Source organism: Calliphora vicina, chromosome 4 (genome assembly GCF_958450345.1).
Source record: "Calliphora vicina chromosome 4, idCalVici1.1, whole genome shotgun sequence".
Lineage (NCBI taxonomy): Eukaryota > Metazoa > Arthropoda > Insecta > Diptera > Calliphoridae > Calliphora > Calliphora vicina.
In genome coordinates this window covers 51,645,220-51,663,362 of record NC_088783.1, presented here as the reverse complement: position 1 = coordinate 51,663,362, position 18,143 = coordinate 51,645,220, and the positions used below count along the sequence as shown (strand labels likewise).

At 28.6% G+C, this 18,143-nt stretch overlaps 1 protein-coding gene across 6 annotated transcripts in view; it reads right to left on the bottom strand.

Moving 5' to 3' along the window:
• Positions 1–18,143, bottom strand: part of mamo (maternal gene required for meiosis) — a 595,590-nt gene that overhangs the window by 328,039 nt on the left and 249,408 nt on the right. For 2 of the 6 annotated variants that reach the window (XM_065509716.1, XM_065509715.1), the window contains exon 1: positions 2,682–3,547. The exons of the other annotated variants lie outside the window; for them this stretch is intronic. The gene's annotated coding sequence lies outside the window, so the exon portion shown is untranslated. Of the gene's footprint in view, positions 1–2,681; positions 3,548–18,143 lie in introns of those variants that run through there. 6 annotated transcript variants of the gene reach the window in all.

The following is an 18,143-nucleotide window of genomic DNA, read 5'->3' as shown; positions in this document are numbered from 1 at the left end:
TTAAATTGCCACATATGGACTGAGACCAATCCACAACAGACCCTACAGAATCCATTATATTCAGAAGAATTAACCGTTTAATGTGGTTTACATGCTGTGGCATCATCGAACCTTATTTCCTCAAAAATGCAGCCAGAGCTCGAATTACGATCAATGAAGATCGTTAACGCATCATGATCATTGATTTTTTGTTTGAAAATATGGATGCCATTGATCCGGGCGAGATGTGGTTTCAACAGGATGACCGTAACCATTGATTTATTGAAATTAAATTTTGGCTATAACTTGATTTAGAGAAATGAACCTGACATTTGTCCTCTAAGGTTGTGCGATTTAATACCTCTCGATTATTTCGAGTGGGACAACGTGAAGTCACAGGATTATGTTGATAAACCAGCAACAATTGACGCCTTATAGGAAGACATTGTTCGTGGTAACATTTATCCTGTTTCAAAATTTAACGTCCAGAATGCGCTTCGTCAATATTCGGCCCTTGATCGCAACTGAGAGAAAACAACAAGAGCACAACAATGTGTGATCTAACTGTGACCAGCAAATATGTTTCCCAAGCGGTCACAAAGTTCTATAATGAGCTTATAATTGAGAGGAAACCTTGATCGTGTAAAACAAATAAGCCAGTTAAAGTAAAATATTTGCAGTTCAATAAGTTCTAGTAGATATGAACAGTAGGGAGAATTTTAAGGTTGTGTAGTCAATGAGGAAACTTGGATAATGTCATACTTTGCTCAGGTCCAGGGAAGAAGTTTTAAATCAGATAAGAATTTGAGCGTTGACTTGGGTTATGTTGAGACAACCGGTTGATTGCGGATTGGCATAAAGCTGCGTCTTCAGAAATCAAATCGTTAAAATGTTTATGCCAATTCAAGCCATCTCAGCGAGAGATAACCATCCTGCTGAAATCACATTTTTCGAAGTCTATATTGTTCAATTGGGGCAAAAGAAATTGGTCGTCATTGATCTGTAGCGTTCGCCATAGTCAATAGGGAAACTTGGGTCACTGCATACTTTGCACAGGTCCTGAGAAAATGTTTTAAATCAGAGCAGAATTGGAGCAAGGCCTAGGTTATGTTGGCATCGAATGATTGCGGATTGATATAGACCTGAGACATCAGAAATGAAATCTGGCAAGATCTTAGTGACCAAGTTTAGCCACTTCAGGGAGAGATAACCATACACTCAAGTTGTTCATGCAGAATGTCCATCCCACTGAAATCATATTTTGTCCATGTCTATATTGTTCAATTTGGGCCAAAAGAATTTGGCCATCGGCTTAGAATCTGCACCAAACATTAACTGTTTTTGGATGCATTGCCACCTGGTGATCCTCGTGTGGGTTGGAATCGCGATGGCCTGGGTTATGTTGACGTTGAGAGCATCGAATGATTGCGAGTTGACATAGACCTGAGACATCAGAAATGAAATCTGGCAAGATCTTGGTGAGCCAACTCAGGGTGAGATAACCACACACTCAAATTGTTCATGCAGAATGTCCATGCTGATGGAATCAAATTTCTTCCACGTCTATATTGTTCAATACAAGCCAAAAGAAATTGATTATCATTGATCTGTAGCGTTCGCCATACACGACGATGACTCACCAACATCGTTTTCGGAGAAAGATAAACCAAAGACACCGTCGGCTCAGAATCCCCACCAAACATTAACTGTTTGTTGATGCTTTGCCATCTGGTGTGGGTTGGAATCGTCCATTATTCCGCAATTTTTCTTGTCATCATTGCTATTTATTCAAAAATGCGCTTCACCAGTAAAGCTACTGTAATTAATGATGATGATTGCAAATCGTGTAACTTAATTTGACATTTGTGACTGAATAATAAACAAAAGATTTGACAGATAGCCATAGACTGTCAATATCGAGCAGATCTTAGGATTCCACTCAGAATTGTGGAACGAACAAATCACACAAATAAAAAGATTAATCGCCCAAAGTGGAAAGAATGGTTAACATCAATCCTGTTCACATGGAAATAGCTATATCTTGTACAAGTCTCTTCTGATAAAAACTTCTAAGTTCATTAAATTTTTAATCAGCTTTAATAAAAAAAGATGGTAATCAAACTTTCGATTTTTCATAAACATGAAGTTTCAGATACATGATATATTATATTAATCGGTGGGTTGCGGGTTCGATTCCCACCAAAGACTTTGGATGGATCTACAGACAAGCTAAAAGGCTTTGCAGTTTATGATTGTTTAAAACAAAATTAAAGGGAAAACTGCATTGAAATAGATGGAAAAGTTTAGAAAAAAAGATAGAGCCAAGATCGGGTCTCTTATTTCCATTTCCTTTAGCTCTAAACTATTTCAATAGATTATACTAGCAAATTATTAAAAAACAATAATTTTTTAAAAAAATAAAAAAAAAATTCAAAAAATATTTTTAATTTTTCCAACATGAGTAAAGCAAAACATATAAAAACAAAAAATATTTAATGTAAAAATACATTTTATTTAATTTTTCTTGGCAATGTCTGCCATAAAGTCTACAATGATTTTATGAGCGGGCAAGCAAATAACTATAATATAAATAAACTCATTAAATAAAATAAAAATGTATTTATAACAACATTTCGTTGTGATATAAAAATTCATTATAAAATTCTAAATACACACTCATAATATGTACAATAAAAACTCACCCAAGTTTGCCTAAGCAAATCTGGCAACTTCCAATAAAAACACTGAGACAAATATTCGAACAAAAGTGAAAAGCTAAGATGGGAAGCAAAACCAAAATTATTAGTGGAAATCCGTGGGAAAATATGTAATTTGATCTTCTTTTCACTTTTCTTTTTTTGAAATTTTTAATGACACTTTCAATAACATTTAAAATTTTCGAATTTTTAAATTTTAATTGAAATTATTTTCAATATTATAGATTTTTTTTCTGCTTAAAGCAATTAACACCTTTTCAATTTTTTTTGATATTTTTTTTTTTGAAAATTTAAATTTTGTTTAACAAGATTTGACGTCAACTAAAATTTTTGTGGGTTTTAAAATTTAAACACTTTCACTTGGGAATTTTCTTTTAACAAAATTTAATTATTTTAAATAATTATAATTTTTTTTTTTAATTTTTGTTTCAAAACATTAACAATTTCAATATATTTATTTGTCACTATTTTTATGAGTGTATGCAGGCATTATAGGTATTTCTAGAACACGTTTAAACATAACAAACGTGGCGTAATCATGTTTTCGTACACAAAATAAAGGAATAAATCCAGCATTCATTTATTTAATTTCACTTTTTTTTACAAAAATTAACAAAAATACCTAAAATTATTAATTTATTTTTAATTTTTTGAAATTTATTTTTTTTAATTTTTTATGTATGAGCAAAAAGTATTCAGCAGAGTCACTCACAGCCAGCCAGCACCTTTACGACAACAAACGTTTCAAAATGGAGACTGACTTAACGGTTGCATAGAAAACTAATAACTAAGGCCCCATACATTCTAAAGTAAGAGTAGGCGAATGCGACTGCAAAATAGAAATAATAAAAAAAAAAAACACAAAACAACAACTACCACAGCAAAGAAAAAAAAAAACAACAATATACGACGATCACACACAGATCACATACACGATTTAGTTAGTAGTAGGAACCTCAAACATTTGCAAAAATACGAAAAAAAAACACCAACAAATTAAATGAAATAGAAAAAATAAAACAGGAACCAAACTAATAAAGAGAATTATCTAAAATTGCACAAACAAAAACCAGCAACAACTTAACGCTACAGCTGATTAATGTTGAAATGTTGTTGTTGCTGCGATCGTGCAGTAGTTGTTGTTGTTGCTATTATTTTGCTATTTAGCCAAACAAACCTTTTCACTTTTTATTAATTTTGCTTTTATTTTGTTCTTTTTGTTTTAATTTTTGCGCTTTTTTTTTTTGCAACAAACATTGCACTTGGTTTTGCTCTTTGTTTTTTCTGCGATCTCTCCCTCTCTCTTAATTATTCATTCGCTTGTGACTCTTTTTCCGATTTTAATTGAAAATTATCATTGATTATGATTTTAGTAATGCCAAATTAGATTTTTTTTAAGTGTGTGTGTGGCTATTTTTAGAGTTTTTGTTATATTTTAAGTTTAGGAAATTGAAACTGGTCTTTTTCAAAGCATAATTAGAATGTTCTCAAATATTAACTTCTACCTATAAACAATGTTGATAACACGCTGTTAATAACATTGTTTATATCTTAAAATTTCGGAATTTAATAGATGGCGTATCTTTTGTTGTAAGTTTTTTTTTGGACCAGCACTCAGGGAATGACCCCTACTCATTGTGTTGGAACTAGGAAAATAGGTTATGGGAGGAAGGATAGAGAGAGTAGTGTTTGTGGACATTTAAATTTTCCTATACTAAAAGTGATAGGAAGGACTTCAGGAGGAAGCTTATTCCCCAAAGAACGAATTTTCCCTGTTATATGTTGTGCGATCCACTGTCTAGTCGACAACGAATTGATGAGCCCTTTCTATTCCTACTGTTGCGTAAGAAACTACGGATTTCGAGAACAAGTTCCGCAATTGCAGCAGAGCTCATTTGTAATATCGGTAGAACAGTGAATATACAACCCACATTGCGACGAAGACGATCGACTCTATTCGCCTCATTGCCCCAATCTCCGATAGGCTTGGTCTATAACTGAATGAATATGAATGGCAAATGTTGCAATCATCTGCAAAAGTTTGACGTAGAAGGTTGTTTTTGAAAGATAAGAAATAGAGTGAAGAAAGAGCGGAGCCTTGCGATACCCCTAAACTGATCTTGAACTCGTTTGATGAGATTCCGTATAGTGCAAGAGCTTGCTAAATCATTGGGGGCTACTCAAGTAGAATTGAAGCCGATTTATCTTGAAAGACGATTTGGCATGTTCGAAATTATGTTTGAACGCTATAAAAGAAAATGTATAGCGTTTATTTTGCACGGAATCATTACTTGCGATGAAAAATGGATCCGTTACGATAATCCGAAGCGTAAGAGATTGTAAGTGAAGCCCAATCAACCAGCCCAACCGACACCAAAACCAAATATTCATGGCGCTAAGGTAATGCTCTGTATTTGGTGGGACAAAAAGGGTCTTATCTGTTAGAAGCAGCTGAAATCTGACCAGATCATCATAGTGATCATGTACCACATGCAACTGAGAATTTAAAACTATTTAGAAAGAAGTGATAGGGAAATTTTACCTCACCCGCTTTATACTCCAGACCTTGTCCAACAATGATTCGTTTCGATCGTTGAAGAACGATCTCTGTGGATACGCTTCACTTTGGAACAGAGTGAAGTGTGTTTCGTATTTGGCCTCAAAAGATGAGCAGTTCTTTTGGCTCGAAATCCATATGTTGCCAGAAAGATGGGAAAAGGTCATAGCTAACAATGGCCAATACTTTGCATGAATTTATATTGTACAAATGTTTCAAAATAAAAGCTAAAAATTTAAAAAATTTTGAGTCATAATTTTCACTTTAATGAATTGCTTTCGTATTCTCTTGTATGTATTCGAGAACCTTCAAAATTCACCGGTCCACTCATGAGAGTGAATGCTTTCATATAGACAGCAGTAAAGCAGCTTCAAAAGCTCTAGGTGATCATTGTGGAAATAGAACATTCTGGGGTTGTCGTTAGATTATTCATGAGACTTCTAGAAGATTACGTTGTGTATATAAATAGTAACAGCGTGTGAGTTACTGTTAGGCGCCTTTATTTTCAATTTAAAAGAATCCGTTTTATTTAAAGAAAATAAACCACAATTGTTAAAAGTTAAAAATGTACGATAATGGTTAAAAATTCCCTAAAACAGATAATGGAATTTTTGCGTAACCTTTTCTTCCAAAAGAAAAAAGTAACAATAATTGTGGGTCCCTGATTTCATATCTGAGAACGATAATATGCATATCTGATACATTGATCCTAATCTGTGGTTCGTAAGATATCTAGATCCTTCAAAAATTTTATTTCAACCAACATACAGACATCGTTATATCAGATTCTCTATCTATAACGATCCAAAATATTGTTACGAAATTGTACTTGAATTCAAATATAACGATTTTAAGGGCTGATTTGAAAGTAGCATAATGCTTTCAAATAACAGTGCTGTAATAGCAAACTGTAACATATCTGTGGGCATTATTAAATAAAAGCTTTCAATTGATTTGATCGTAAGTTGGCAACGCTGTATTCGAATTCGAATATTCAGTTAAAGAACATTGTAGAAAGTACACCACAGATGGCGTATGTATTAGTAAGATCTAGAATATTCGAATAAACATCAACTGAGTGCCTTAAAGTGTGTTGTGTTTTTCAAGTAAATTCGTGTACATTATAAATTGTGTCTGTATTTCTGAGAATTTATAAACGTGTATAAAAAACATTGAGTGGCTATTTAATGCTGTGGTTGTTGTACATTTTGAATAAATAAAGAGTTGTTACAATTTTTAAACTACTACACGGCTTTTATTTGCAATCAAAAGTATCCGGTTTATTTAAAGGAAATAAACCAACGTTTTGAAAAGGTTAAAACGTAACAATATATATATATGTTATTTTATATGAATTCAAGAAAACAAACACAAATTTTTTTAGCTTGGGCCTTCCGATTTCGACCATATAAAGGGGAATTTCCAAATGACTCCACCTAATATGATACATATCGAAAGACTAAAGATCGATTTTTTAGGAAGTCATATGGAATTCATGATATACATGATGAAGAGAAACAAGTAAACCTTGACTGACATTTTGACAGTGCCTTAATTTCACGTAGATTCCAAAAATATGTAAGCCTTTTTACACGGCGTGTCATTGCGAGCCAAGGCCTAGCATTCTCGCTGCAGAGTATTTTATTTTTTGATGTAGACTATTTTCATTTACTCACTTGTTATTAGAAGGGGATTCATAGGACTTCTTGAGCACCTTCTAAGAGCAGGCAGAGTGGAATGAGTATCGAATCTTTTAGAATGTGTAAGCATGCCTTTTAGAAGGCCTAAGAATTGAAGTCCTATCTGGCTGGGAATTTCAAAGGAAAGTCTTTCACATTACAATGTATTTAACATATGCATTTGAACACTTTCTATTTCGAATCATATTTAGAAAGAATCTAAGAATCGAAAGGCTATATAATGAACAAAATAAAAGTTTTATAAAATCATGTAAGATTAAGGTGAAGACTTCTGAATTGAATGAAAATCAGGCAATTTGCATTTAACATATTTCTGCTACAACTATTTGAATTTTTTCTCTGAGTGTCTGTAAGAAAAGACGAAATTATTTCCATTTTTATTTAAAGGTTGTTAAATTCAATCATTATTATTTTGTATATAAGAACTGTCGGTTTTCTGGCCGATTTATATTTAATAAAACCAAAATATAAGTATGCATCACTACCCGACTGCACTCTCTTTCTGAACACATTAAAATTTAACAACATTTCAGAACATGCTTGATTATCGTTTTCTCTCACTAAGATTCTCTTCACTTTACTAGAGAATGAAAATAAAAAAATATAAAAGCAAAAAAGCTTCGTCTATTCTGTGCTGCGTTTAGTTTTTGTTGTTGTTATTGTTTGCATTCGTATGTGGGGTGGTGGTATAAGCGAGATCGAACGCATATTCCTCGTTATGATTTGTGTTTTCTTGCTCTTAATGTTGTTGTTGTTTCTGTTTTGCAATTTTTGCATTCGTGTGTAACGCCGACCGAGAACGCGCGTGCCCTTGAAAAATGTGCCCCTAGTAGTAGGTATAATATGTATTTATTTTCTACATACACACACACGAGTCTACATACAAACAAAATAAATTTATAATTTAGTTCGGTTTTTAGTTCCGCTTTCATGTTATAGCACTAAACTCCCCTCTCCCCACCCTGCTCTGCAGCAAACCTCTTTAACCCTACAATACATATTGGCCTTTGTTAACTAAATAGGTTTTTCTTAGGGTTTGTCAGTGTGTTTTAGTTTTTTTTGGCAACATTTTTGAAAAGTTTCAAATATTTTGTTTAAATTTTATTCGTATTTTGCATGAAATTAAAAGTAAAAAAATGTTTTCATTTTTATTTTTATACATTCGCTTCACTTATGTTAGTTTTCGCAAATACATATATCAGAAAAATCTTAAGAAATTTGCTAAAATGCGAATGGGAAATAGTTGCCAATTGTTTTTGTCAAAGGTTGAGGAAAAAAAATCGTTTAGTTAAGGAAATAAGCGGACAAACAAGTGAAATTTTCATATACATTTACAATAATGATAAATTTTAGGGTTCGTTGATTTTTTGGTATAGATTTTTTTGTGTTAAATAAGAAGATGATGATATTTTATGCCAAAATAGGTGGTGATTGGTTTGTGGGAAAAGTAGGTTTGTATGTTTATACTGGGTTGCCAAAGAAAATCGGGTAAGTTTCTTCGCATAACGGGCATTTATTTGTATTTTACACAACCAGGCGACCATGGCGGTTTGTGTAAATCACGCTCAAGTTCAAAATACAAAACCGAAACTAATCAGATTTACCTAAAATGTTCATCAGTGTTCTAAGCAGTTTGGTATTGAAAATCAGTCAAATAAGTTCAATAGAAAAAAAGTTATAAACCAAAATATAAGACAATCTTTATATGTAGGAAATTTTATATTGAAATCACATTGGAAGCGAAAATGTTGCCCCAGGGGAAAATAATTAATATAGACAATAATGATATCCAATAATAGATATTTCAAAGACCGTTGCAACGGCGTATATAAGGCCAAAGTAAGTCGGAGCTACAATTGATCAAAATCGGGAAAAATATTTTTTAACCCGAATTTTTTTTTGCCCCAAAAAAATTTTTTTGTTTCAAATTTTTTTTTTAATTAAAAAAAAGAAATTAAAAAAAACAAGTAAGAGTGCTATATTCGGCTGTGCCGAATCTTATATACCCTTCACCATATTATACATCAAAATTTTAAATATTTTTAGGTAAACAAAATTTTATTTTTTTTCCAGTTGTTTTTTTTCATTCTTTGGAAAAAAAATTTTTTCGATTGTTATTTTTTTATTTTAAATTTTTTTTTTTTTTTTGAATTTTTTTGTGAAAAAAATTAGGGTTAAAATTTTTTTTTTTCCGATTTTGACCCATTGTAGGTCCATCTTACTACGGTGTTATATACGTCGTTGCAAATGTCTTTGAAATATCTATCATTATAATGATATCCATATTGTCTATATTAATGTCTTAGTAATACAGATATAGGTCAAAAATCGAGGTTGTCTTGGTTTTTTCCTCATATCTCAGCCATTTGTGGACCGATTTTGCTGATTTTAAATAGCATGTCTGACAGAATTATTGAAGATTTGGATCCCGAAGATATCTGGGGTCTTCAGAAAATTGATTTCAACAGACAGACAGACATACAGACAGACAGATGGACATGGCTTAATCGACTCCGCTATCTATAAGGACCCAGAATATATATACTTTATAGGGTCGGAAATGAAAAATGTAGAAATTACAAACGCAATGACAAACTTACATATATATACCCTTCTCACGAAGGTGAAGGGTATAATTATAAAAAAAAATGTTCCCATAAAATTTTTTCGCTAATAAATAAAAAAAACAAATTTTAAAGGGGGTTATTTTCTTTTTTTCATCCCTGGATCCACGTATGGTATAATGTTTGTGTTTTTTAAAATTCATAATAAAGTTAATCATTCAAACATTTTAATCAGATACTGTTTTGAAGTTTTTTTTTTTATTAATTGGTCCTTAATTAGAACTCAAATACATCAAAGGGTTAATTGAAAATAATATTTAATCTTCACACCTCATTGTATTATTCTCTGAAGTATTATCAGAATCAATTAATAAATATAAAATTATTCGTGATCAAACAAAAAACAAAAATTTTTGAAATTTTTTTGAATTTACTTAATTATGAATAATTTCGAAAAGAATCCATAGATTTTTATGATCGATATCTCATTTTGTTCCTATTACATGTGGCTTTGCGACAAAGTAATAAATCTGAACAATTTTTTACGTTTTCGATTTTTCATGATTTTTTTTAAAACAAAACATATACCTATTTTCATGTAGAAAATATATTTTTTGCTTCAATTTGTTATTATAACTCCAAAACTACCGAGTCGATTAAAATGAAATATATATATGAAAATTTTAACATAGCATGGGGAAAAGGTTTACAAAATTCAATCAATCGAAAAAAGAACATTAACTCCCAATTTTATGTCGATCAAACAAAAAAAACTAAAATTTTGTGAAAATGAGCAAATTCACTTAATTCAAAATAAAATCGAAAAGCCTTTATCAATTTTTATGATAGATATCTCATTTCGTTCCTATTACATGTGGCTTTGCGATGAAGCAATAAATCTGAACAATTTTTGACGTTTTCGATTTTTCATGATTTTTTTAAAACAAAAAATTTTGCTATTTTTATGTAAAAAATATATTTTTTGCTTCAATTTGTTTTTATAACTCCGAAACCACAGATCCGATTGAAACGCAATATATAAACGGATTAAAGGTTGTGTAAATCTAAACTTTCGTAAGTTTATTTTAATAATATGGGACTAACCCTTTTTGAGTTATCATTAATTATGTGGAGAAATGTCTAAAAAAATTATAATTTTACTTAAATTTTTTTCAAAAAAAATTCTCTCCTAGAATTGAAAAATTCATCAATTTTTGATGCCATGATGCATTAAATCTATATAGTGGTTATTCAAGACCTGTGTAATTTACCTTAAAAATTCAGACCATATGAAGATCACTTAAAGTTTTGCACAACTCACCTGAAAATAGAAAAAAAAAAATAAATTTAATACAATATATTTATTTAGAAACATAAATTATAAAAATTTAATTAAAAAAAACCTATAATACCCCTTTTATTACTAATTTGACCACCCTCTTATTTTTTTTCTATGCGCAATCACACTCTTACTCACTTTTTCTAGCTGCACACTCTTGCTTCAAAATGATTTTATTTTATACGTTTCAATTAAAATGCATCAAACATTTTATTTCTTAATTAAAAATATCAAACAGAAAAACACTAAAAAAAACACACCAAAATAAAAATGAAAATAAAATAAAATTTTTAATTTCACTTAACGAAAACTTGCGAAATTACGCGAAAAATACTGCCAACAACAATTGCAAAAACAAATAAATGAACAACAAAAAAAAAATCAACTTGAAATAAATATATTTATTGTGTATATAATGAAAACTATACAACAACAATAACAAGAGTTTAGCACAAATTTTTCATTGTCAAGGTCGAACGTTGTTCTGAAATAAAAAATACAAAAAAAATATCGACAACAACAAAAACGCTATAAATATAAAGCACAACAAGAAAACGCAATCACAAACACAGAGATCGCCAAGCAATAGAGAGTAAAAAAAAGAGCTTTTATTTTGTTTTCGCATAATGAAAAGTTTTTTTTCTTTTTAATTGACAACAATAATGATGTTTATACGAATGTACAAAAACATAGCAACAAATAACTGCATTATTGTGTGTATTTGTTGTTGTTGTTGTGCTCATAATCAAAATGCATGCTCTTTAAATACGATCATATATTGAGTATTCGTTTAATAAACGACCAACCAACCAAATCACTAATCAAATAACAACAACAACAATAACAACAATCAATTTGATTGTATACGCGCTAAAACTTACACTTGCATAAATTTTTAGAATGAGAGGGGGGAACAGGGGAGATTAGGATATTTTTGTTGTGGTGTTTGTATGCTACATTTAGAAAGTAAAGAGCGTAAATAGAAAAAATGCATTTAAAAATGCACTTGTACTCTTTGTTTCTATATACAAATTGCAAGAAAAAAGCTTTGTATTTTTCTATTTAGAATGTGTAGAAAAAAATAAAAAAAAAAAACAAATATACAAAAACTAGAGCAATGCACGGAATATGAGCTCGTAAATCTATCACATTTAATTTGTTTCGTTTTTTTTATAGACAAAATAGTGGGGGAAGCAGCTACCCCTTTGCTATGTTTCTTTGAAATGAATTTTTTTTTACTCAACACTAGAAAAATAAAGCTTTTTTAAAGCACTGTGGGCACGGAAACTAACAAATATAAAAAAAAAGAATTTTAAATTATTACTGCAAGAAGAAGCTACTAATATTTGAAATAGATATTAAGGAGAGAGATCTAAAGGAATCTTAGCATACATAAATGTTAATAAACAAGTAAGAGAGCTATATTCGGCTGTGCCGAATCTTATATATCCTTCACCAAATTATACTTTAAAATAAATTTTTTTTTTATCAAAATTGTTTTTTAATGTTTTATTTTCGAAATTGTTTTTTAATTTTAAAAAAGTTTTTTCCACATTTTTTTTTATTTTTCCCGATTTTGACCAATTTACATTTTACATCTACGCACATAAAATTTTCTGAAAATGAGCGAATTCACTTAATTGTGAATAAATTCGAAAATAATCCATCGATTGTTATGGTTGATATCTCGTTTTGTTCCTATTACATGTGGCTTTGCGATAAAGCAATAAACCTGAATAATTTCTGCCGTTTTCGATTTTTAATGATTTTTTTAAAACAAAAAAATTTGCTATTTTCACGTAAAAAATATATTCTTTGCTTCAATTTGGTATTATAACTCCGAAACTACTGAGCCGATTGAAACGCAATATATATGTGAAATTTTGTACATAGCATGGGGAAAATGCTTACAAAATTCAATCAATAGAAAGAAGAACATTAACTGCTCAATTTTATGTATATCAAACAAAAAGATTAAATTTTGTGAAAATGAGCTAATTCACTTAACTGTGAATAAATTCGAAAAGAATCAATCGCTTTTTAGGGTCGATATCTCATTTCGTTGCTATTATATGTGGCTTTGCGATAAAGCAATAAATCTGAACAATTTCTGCCGCTTTCGATTTTTAATGATTTTTTTAAAACAAAAAAATAGCTATTTTCACTTAAAAAATATATTTTTTGCTTCAATTTGGTATTATAACTCCGAAACTACTGAGCCGATTAAAACGCAATATACATGTGAACTTTTGTACATAGCATGGGGAAAATGTTTTCAAAATTCAATCAATCGAAAGAAGAACATTAACTACTCAATATTATGTATATCAAACAAAAAACTAAATTTTGTGAAAATGAGCGAATTCACTTAATTGTGAATAAATTCGAAAAGATTCAATCTATTTTTATGATCGTTATCTCATTTTGTTCCTATTACATGTGGCTTTGCGATAAAGCAATAAATCTGAACAATTTCTGCCGCTTTCGATTTTTAATGAGTTTTTTAAAACACAAAAATTTGCTATTTTCACGTAAAAAATATATTTTTTGCTTCAATTTGTTAATATAACTCCGAAACTACTGAGCCGAATAAAACGCTATATATAAATGGATTAAAGGCTATGTAAATTTTAACTTTTCTAAGTTTATTTGAATAATATCGGACTAACCCTTTTTGAGTTATCATAAATTATGTGGAGAAACATGTAAAGAAATTCAAAATTTTACAAAAAAAAAATTAAAAAGAAACTTCTCCATAGAATTTAAAATTTGGACCATATTTAAACTACTGGAACCACAATACATCAAAATTGTGTAGTGGTTTAAAAAGCCTCTAAATTTGTCTCCATTTTGTTGCCCTGTGTAATTTTAGTACGCCCGTTTTTCTCGTCAGTCTTTTTAATCGGATTAACAGCAATTGAACATAATTGACATTAAACATAATAATTGACAACTTTTCAAATGGAAACTTGATCAAAAAAAAAATCAAATAATACTTGGGTAAAAGTTTTAAGGCAAAATAAATAAAAATTTACTTTTACAAGTATTAAAATACTGCACAATAAGGACAGCTATATGGAGAAGATTGGCGGAAATTCAAAAATGAAAAACACGATTTTGTGAGAAAGTAGTATTAAATTATCGGAAAAGCAGGCGCGGATCCAGAGGGGGTGAAATAGGAATTTTCCTCCCCAAAACCGAAAAGTTTTCATATAAAAAAGAAGAAAAAAACCAAAATATAGAACAACTTTTTTTCTTTTATCAAGCCACTGTGCAACATTTATATTTTATTTTTTATAAATAAAAAAAAAACACAGAAAAGTTTTTCGTTTTTTTATATGTTTCCTCTTAACTTTTCTCTAGCTGCTGCTGCACTTCGGCTGTATTGCTGCTGTGAATGTGAGTGCCGACATTCTGTGTTCTAGTTTATTTAGTTCATGTTTGTTCATGTTCAAGTTCTCGGTCATTTTAGTGCATTCATTTCAAATACATTTAAGTGCAACGCGTATAATTTTTGTTTCAAATATTTTTTTTTTTCTAAATTCATCTACAAATACTTATTTAGCTGTGTGCAGTCAGTCTCCTCATAGTTGTGTGGGTGTTGTTTGGTTTATTTGCTTTTCGCAGTTGTTGTTGTGTAATAAATGATTTTGGAATGTTGTTGCCGTTGAGCTTTCTAAAATCGTATTGTATCTCGCTTGTTTTATTGCATTGTGTGTAACGAACTGCAGCACTCTCAAAATAAAAGCGTAGAGCTTAAAGTAAAACAAATGTCCATTTCTTTGCGTTCTTAAACAAAAAAAAAATTGTGTTTTTTTTCAGAGAGAGGCAGATAAGAAGGGTTCATTTCGTTACTAGGTTTGATTGTTTAGTTTTTTTTTTACTTTACTTTTTATATTTTTGCCTTCATTAGTTACAAGTTGATTTAAATTAATGCGAAATTTATTGCACACATACAAATACATACTCGTGCACGCATTGATAAGAATTTTTGATTGAAATTAATGTTACCAGACTTTGTGTAAACAATGTAAGCTTTCGGAGGACAGTACAGTGGGGTTTAAAGGCAAAAAATTGCCTTTATTGCACAGTGATAATGAGAGCAAAAGAAAGTAGTGTAACTTAGAAACTGCAAACAATAACGGGAGGAAGTCGTGCATATACATATAGTAATTTATGTATCGAAGGCTACCATTCACTATAAAAATTCCCAAAAATATCATATCTGGAAGCTTCTAAAATGTTTTACTACTTTTTATATAAAATTAAATTTTTATTTATTTGTGTTGCTAAATATACTTATATGCGTCTAAAGTTAATTGGAAAGAAAAACTTTAATTTTTAAAAAAGTAGTATTTTTAGTACTTTTTTAAAAAAAAATTGTAATAGACAAAAATTTGCTAAATAAAGGATTAAGAACATCTATTAAATCTTTTATATGGCTTTAAAGATATTTTCTCATTAGTTTTCTTAAGAAAAATTATACTTTTTAATAATACCTTTCCTACTACTATTTTAAAAAACCATATATTTTATTTATTTTCATTTTAAAATATTTTTAAATGATTTTAAGGTTTGTTAGAATGAAAAAATTGAATTTTAAAAAAGTAGTATTTTTTAGTACTTTTTTCAAATAAAATACTAAAAACTTATTTTAAAGCTTTCAAATGTAATTTTGTCATTACTTTTTTAAGCAGATTGGTACTTTTTATTCATAACTTCCCTACTACTATTTTAAAAGGCGTAATTTTGATTTATCTTTACTTAAACTTGATTTTAAAAAAGTAGTATTTTTACAAATTTATTAAAAAACATTTAATATACTAAAATATGCTAATGAAAATTATTAAAACTAATTTTAAATCCTTTTAAAAACGTTTTTATAAATACTTTTCTTAATTAGAGTGGTACTATTTATTATTAACTCTTCTACTACTATTTTAAAAAGTCTTAAATTTTATTTATTTTCTTTTTGAAATGCTTTTAATTAATTATAATGTTTAACTATCTGAAAAAAACTGAAAAATTTTAATTTTTCAAAAAGTAGTATTTTTAGTACTTTTTTTAAAAAATGTGTAATAGACATAAAATTCCTAATTAATGTATAACAAACATCTTTTAAACATTTGAAATGTCGATAGTTTACTTAAGTATTTTAGGTATTTTATATTAATACTTTTTCTACTACTATTTTAAAAAGTCTCAAATTTTATTTATTTCCCATTGTTTTTCACATTTCACATTTAATGATTTTAATGAAAAAATTTACTTTTTAAAAAAGTAGTATTTTTAGTACTTTTTAAAAAAAAAATTCTAATATGCTAATAGTAGAGTAGTATTAAAATCACAATGTAAGCCATTTAATGGTTTTAAGGATACTTTTATGTTAAATTTTCTTAGTGAGAGAGGTTCTTTTTATGAATACTTTTCTTACTTTTCCTAAGGAGAGTGATTTTTTTTATTAATACATTTCCTACTACTATTTTAAAAAGGCTTAAATTTTATTTATTTTCATTTTGAAATGCCTTTAATTGATTTCGAAATTTAACTAACTAAAAAAACGGAAAAATTTTAATTTTTCAAAAAGTAGTATTTGCAGTACATTTTTTTTTAAATGTGTAATAACAAACATCTCCTAATTAATACATGAAAAACATCTTTTTAACATTTTAAAGGTTTAAAAAAAACGTTTGTCGTTACTATTTTGAAATACCTTTTAATTGCTTTTAAAGATTAACTAATTTAAAAAAAATTTAAAAATTTAAATTTTTCAAAAAGTAGTATTTTCAGTACTTTTTTTAAAAAATTGTAATAAACAAAAATTTCCCAATTAACATAAGGCAATCATATTTCAAACATTTTAAATGGTTTTAAAAACACGTTTGTCGTTACTTTTATTAAAGAGAGACGTACTTTTTATTAATACTTTTTCTACTACTATTTTAAGAAGGTGTAAATTTTATTTATTATCATTTAAAAATGCCTTTAATTTATATTGAAGTAAGTTAGAATGAAAAATTTTCATTTTTAAAAAGGTAGTATTTTTAGTACTTTTTTCAAAAAATATCTAATATGCTAAACTTAGCTTACGAAAAGTATTAAAAACATATTTTGAACTTTTTAAATGGTTTGAAGGATACTTTTGTCTTTACTTTTCTTAAGAAGAGAGTTACAAGGAAAGATATTCATACCTTTTCTACTACTATTATAAAAAAACGTAAATTTTATTTATTTTCATTTGGAAATGCCTTTAATTGATTTGAAAGTAAGTTAGAATGAAAAATTTGTAGTATTTTTAGTACTTTTTTTTAAAAAAAAGGTAATACAAACATTTGCCAAATAAATAAAAGATTTTAAGAAAAATAATGACAAATTTGATCATTATTTTTCTTAAGGAAAAAGGTACTTTTTACTACTTTTTTCAAAAAGTCCCAAATTTAATTTATTTTTGTTGCATAGTGCTTTGCATTATTTGCAGAGAAAAAATTTTAAGTTTTCAAGAGTAGAATTTTTAGTACTTTTATGAAAAAATCTAAAATATGCTAAAATTTGGTAAAAATAAGTATTAAGACTTCTTTTATTCCTAAAGAAAATAAAACTATTTGTTGTTGCGTTTTCTTGATTTTCAGCTTGGACTGTTTTTAAACATTTTGTCATTATTTTTTCTTAAGGAAAAAAGTACTTTTTACTACTTTTTTAAAAAAGTCCCAAATTTTTTTTATTTTTATTGCAAAGTGAATTTAATTGCATTTTACATTAGTTGTTTTACAACTAAACAAGTCATTATTTTTTCTCAAGGAAAAAAGTACTTTTTAACATACCTTTTTACAACTTTTTTAAAAAAGTCCAAAATTTTTTTTTATTTTTATTGCAAAGTGAATTTAGTTGCATTTTACATTAGTTGGAGAGAAAAAATTTAATTCTTTAGTAGTATTTTTGGTACTTTTATGAGAAAAACTAAAATATGCTAAAAATAAGGTAATTTTGTCATTAAGGGTCCTCATGTAAACGCTTATATGCCTCGTAAACTGTGCAATCTGTGCATTTTTATACTCTCGCAAATGAACTGTCAAAAAATGTATGGAAATTCGTTTGCACAACTCGGATAAGTTTGCGCGACAATTTAGACTCGCAAACTTGAATTTATTGTGCATTTGATGAATCAGCTGCTTTTGTTTACTTTTATTAATAAGAAATAAAAATCAAATAAAATATAAAAATTTTGAGCATGTGAAAATTGTGTAACTTTAGAACAGAATGATTGTATTAAATGACATTGTATATGAA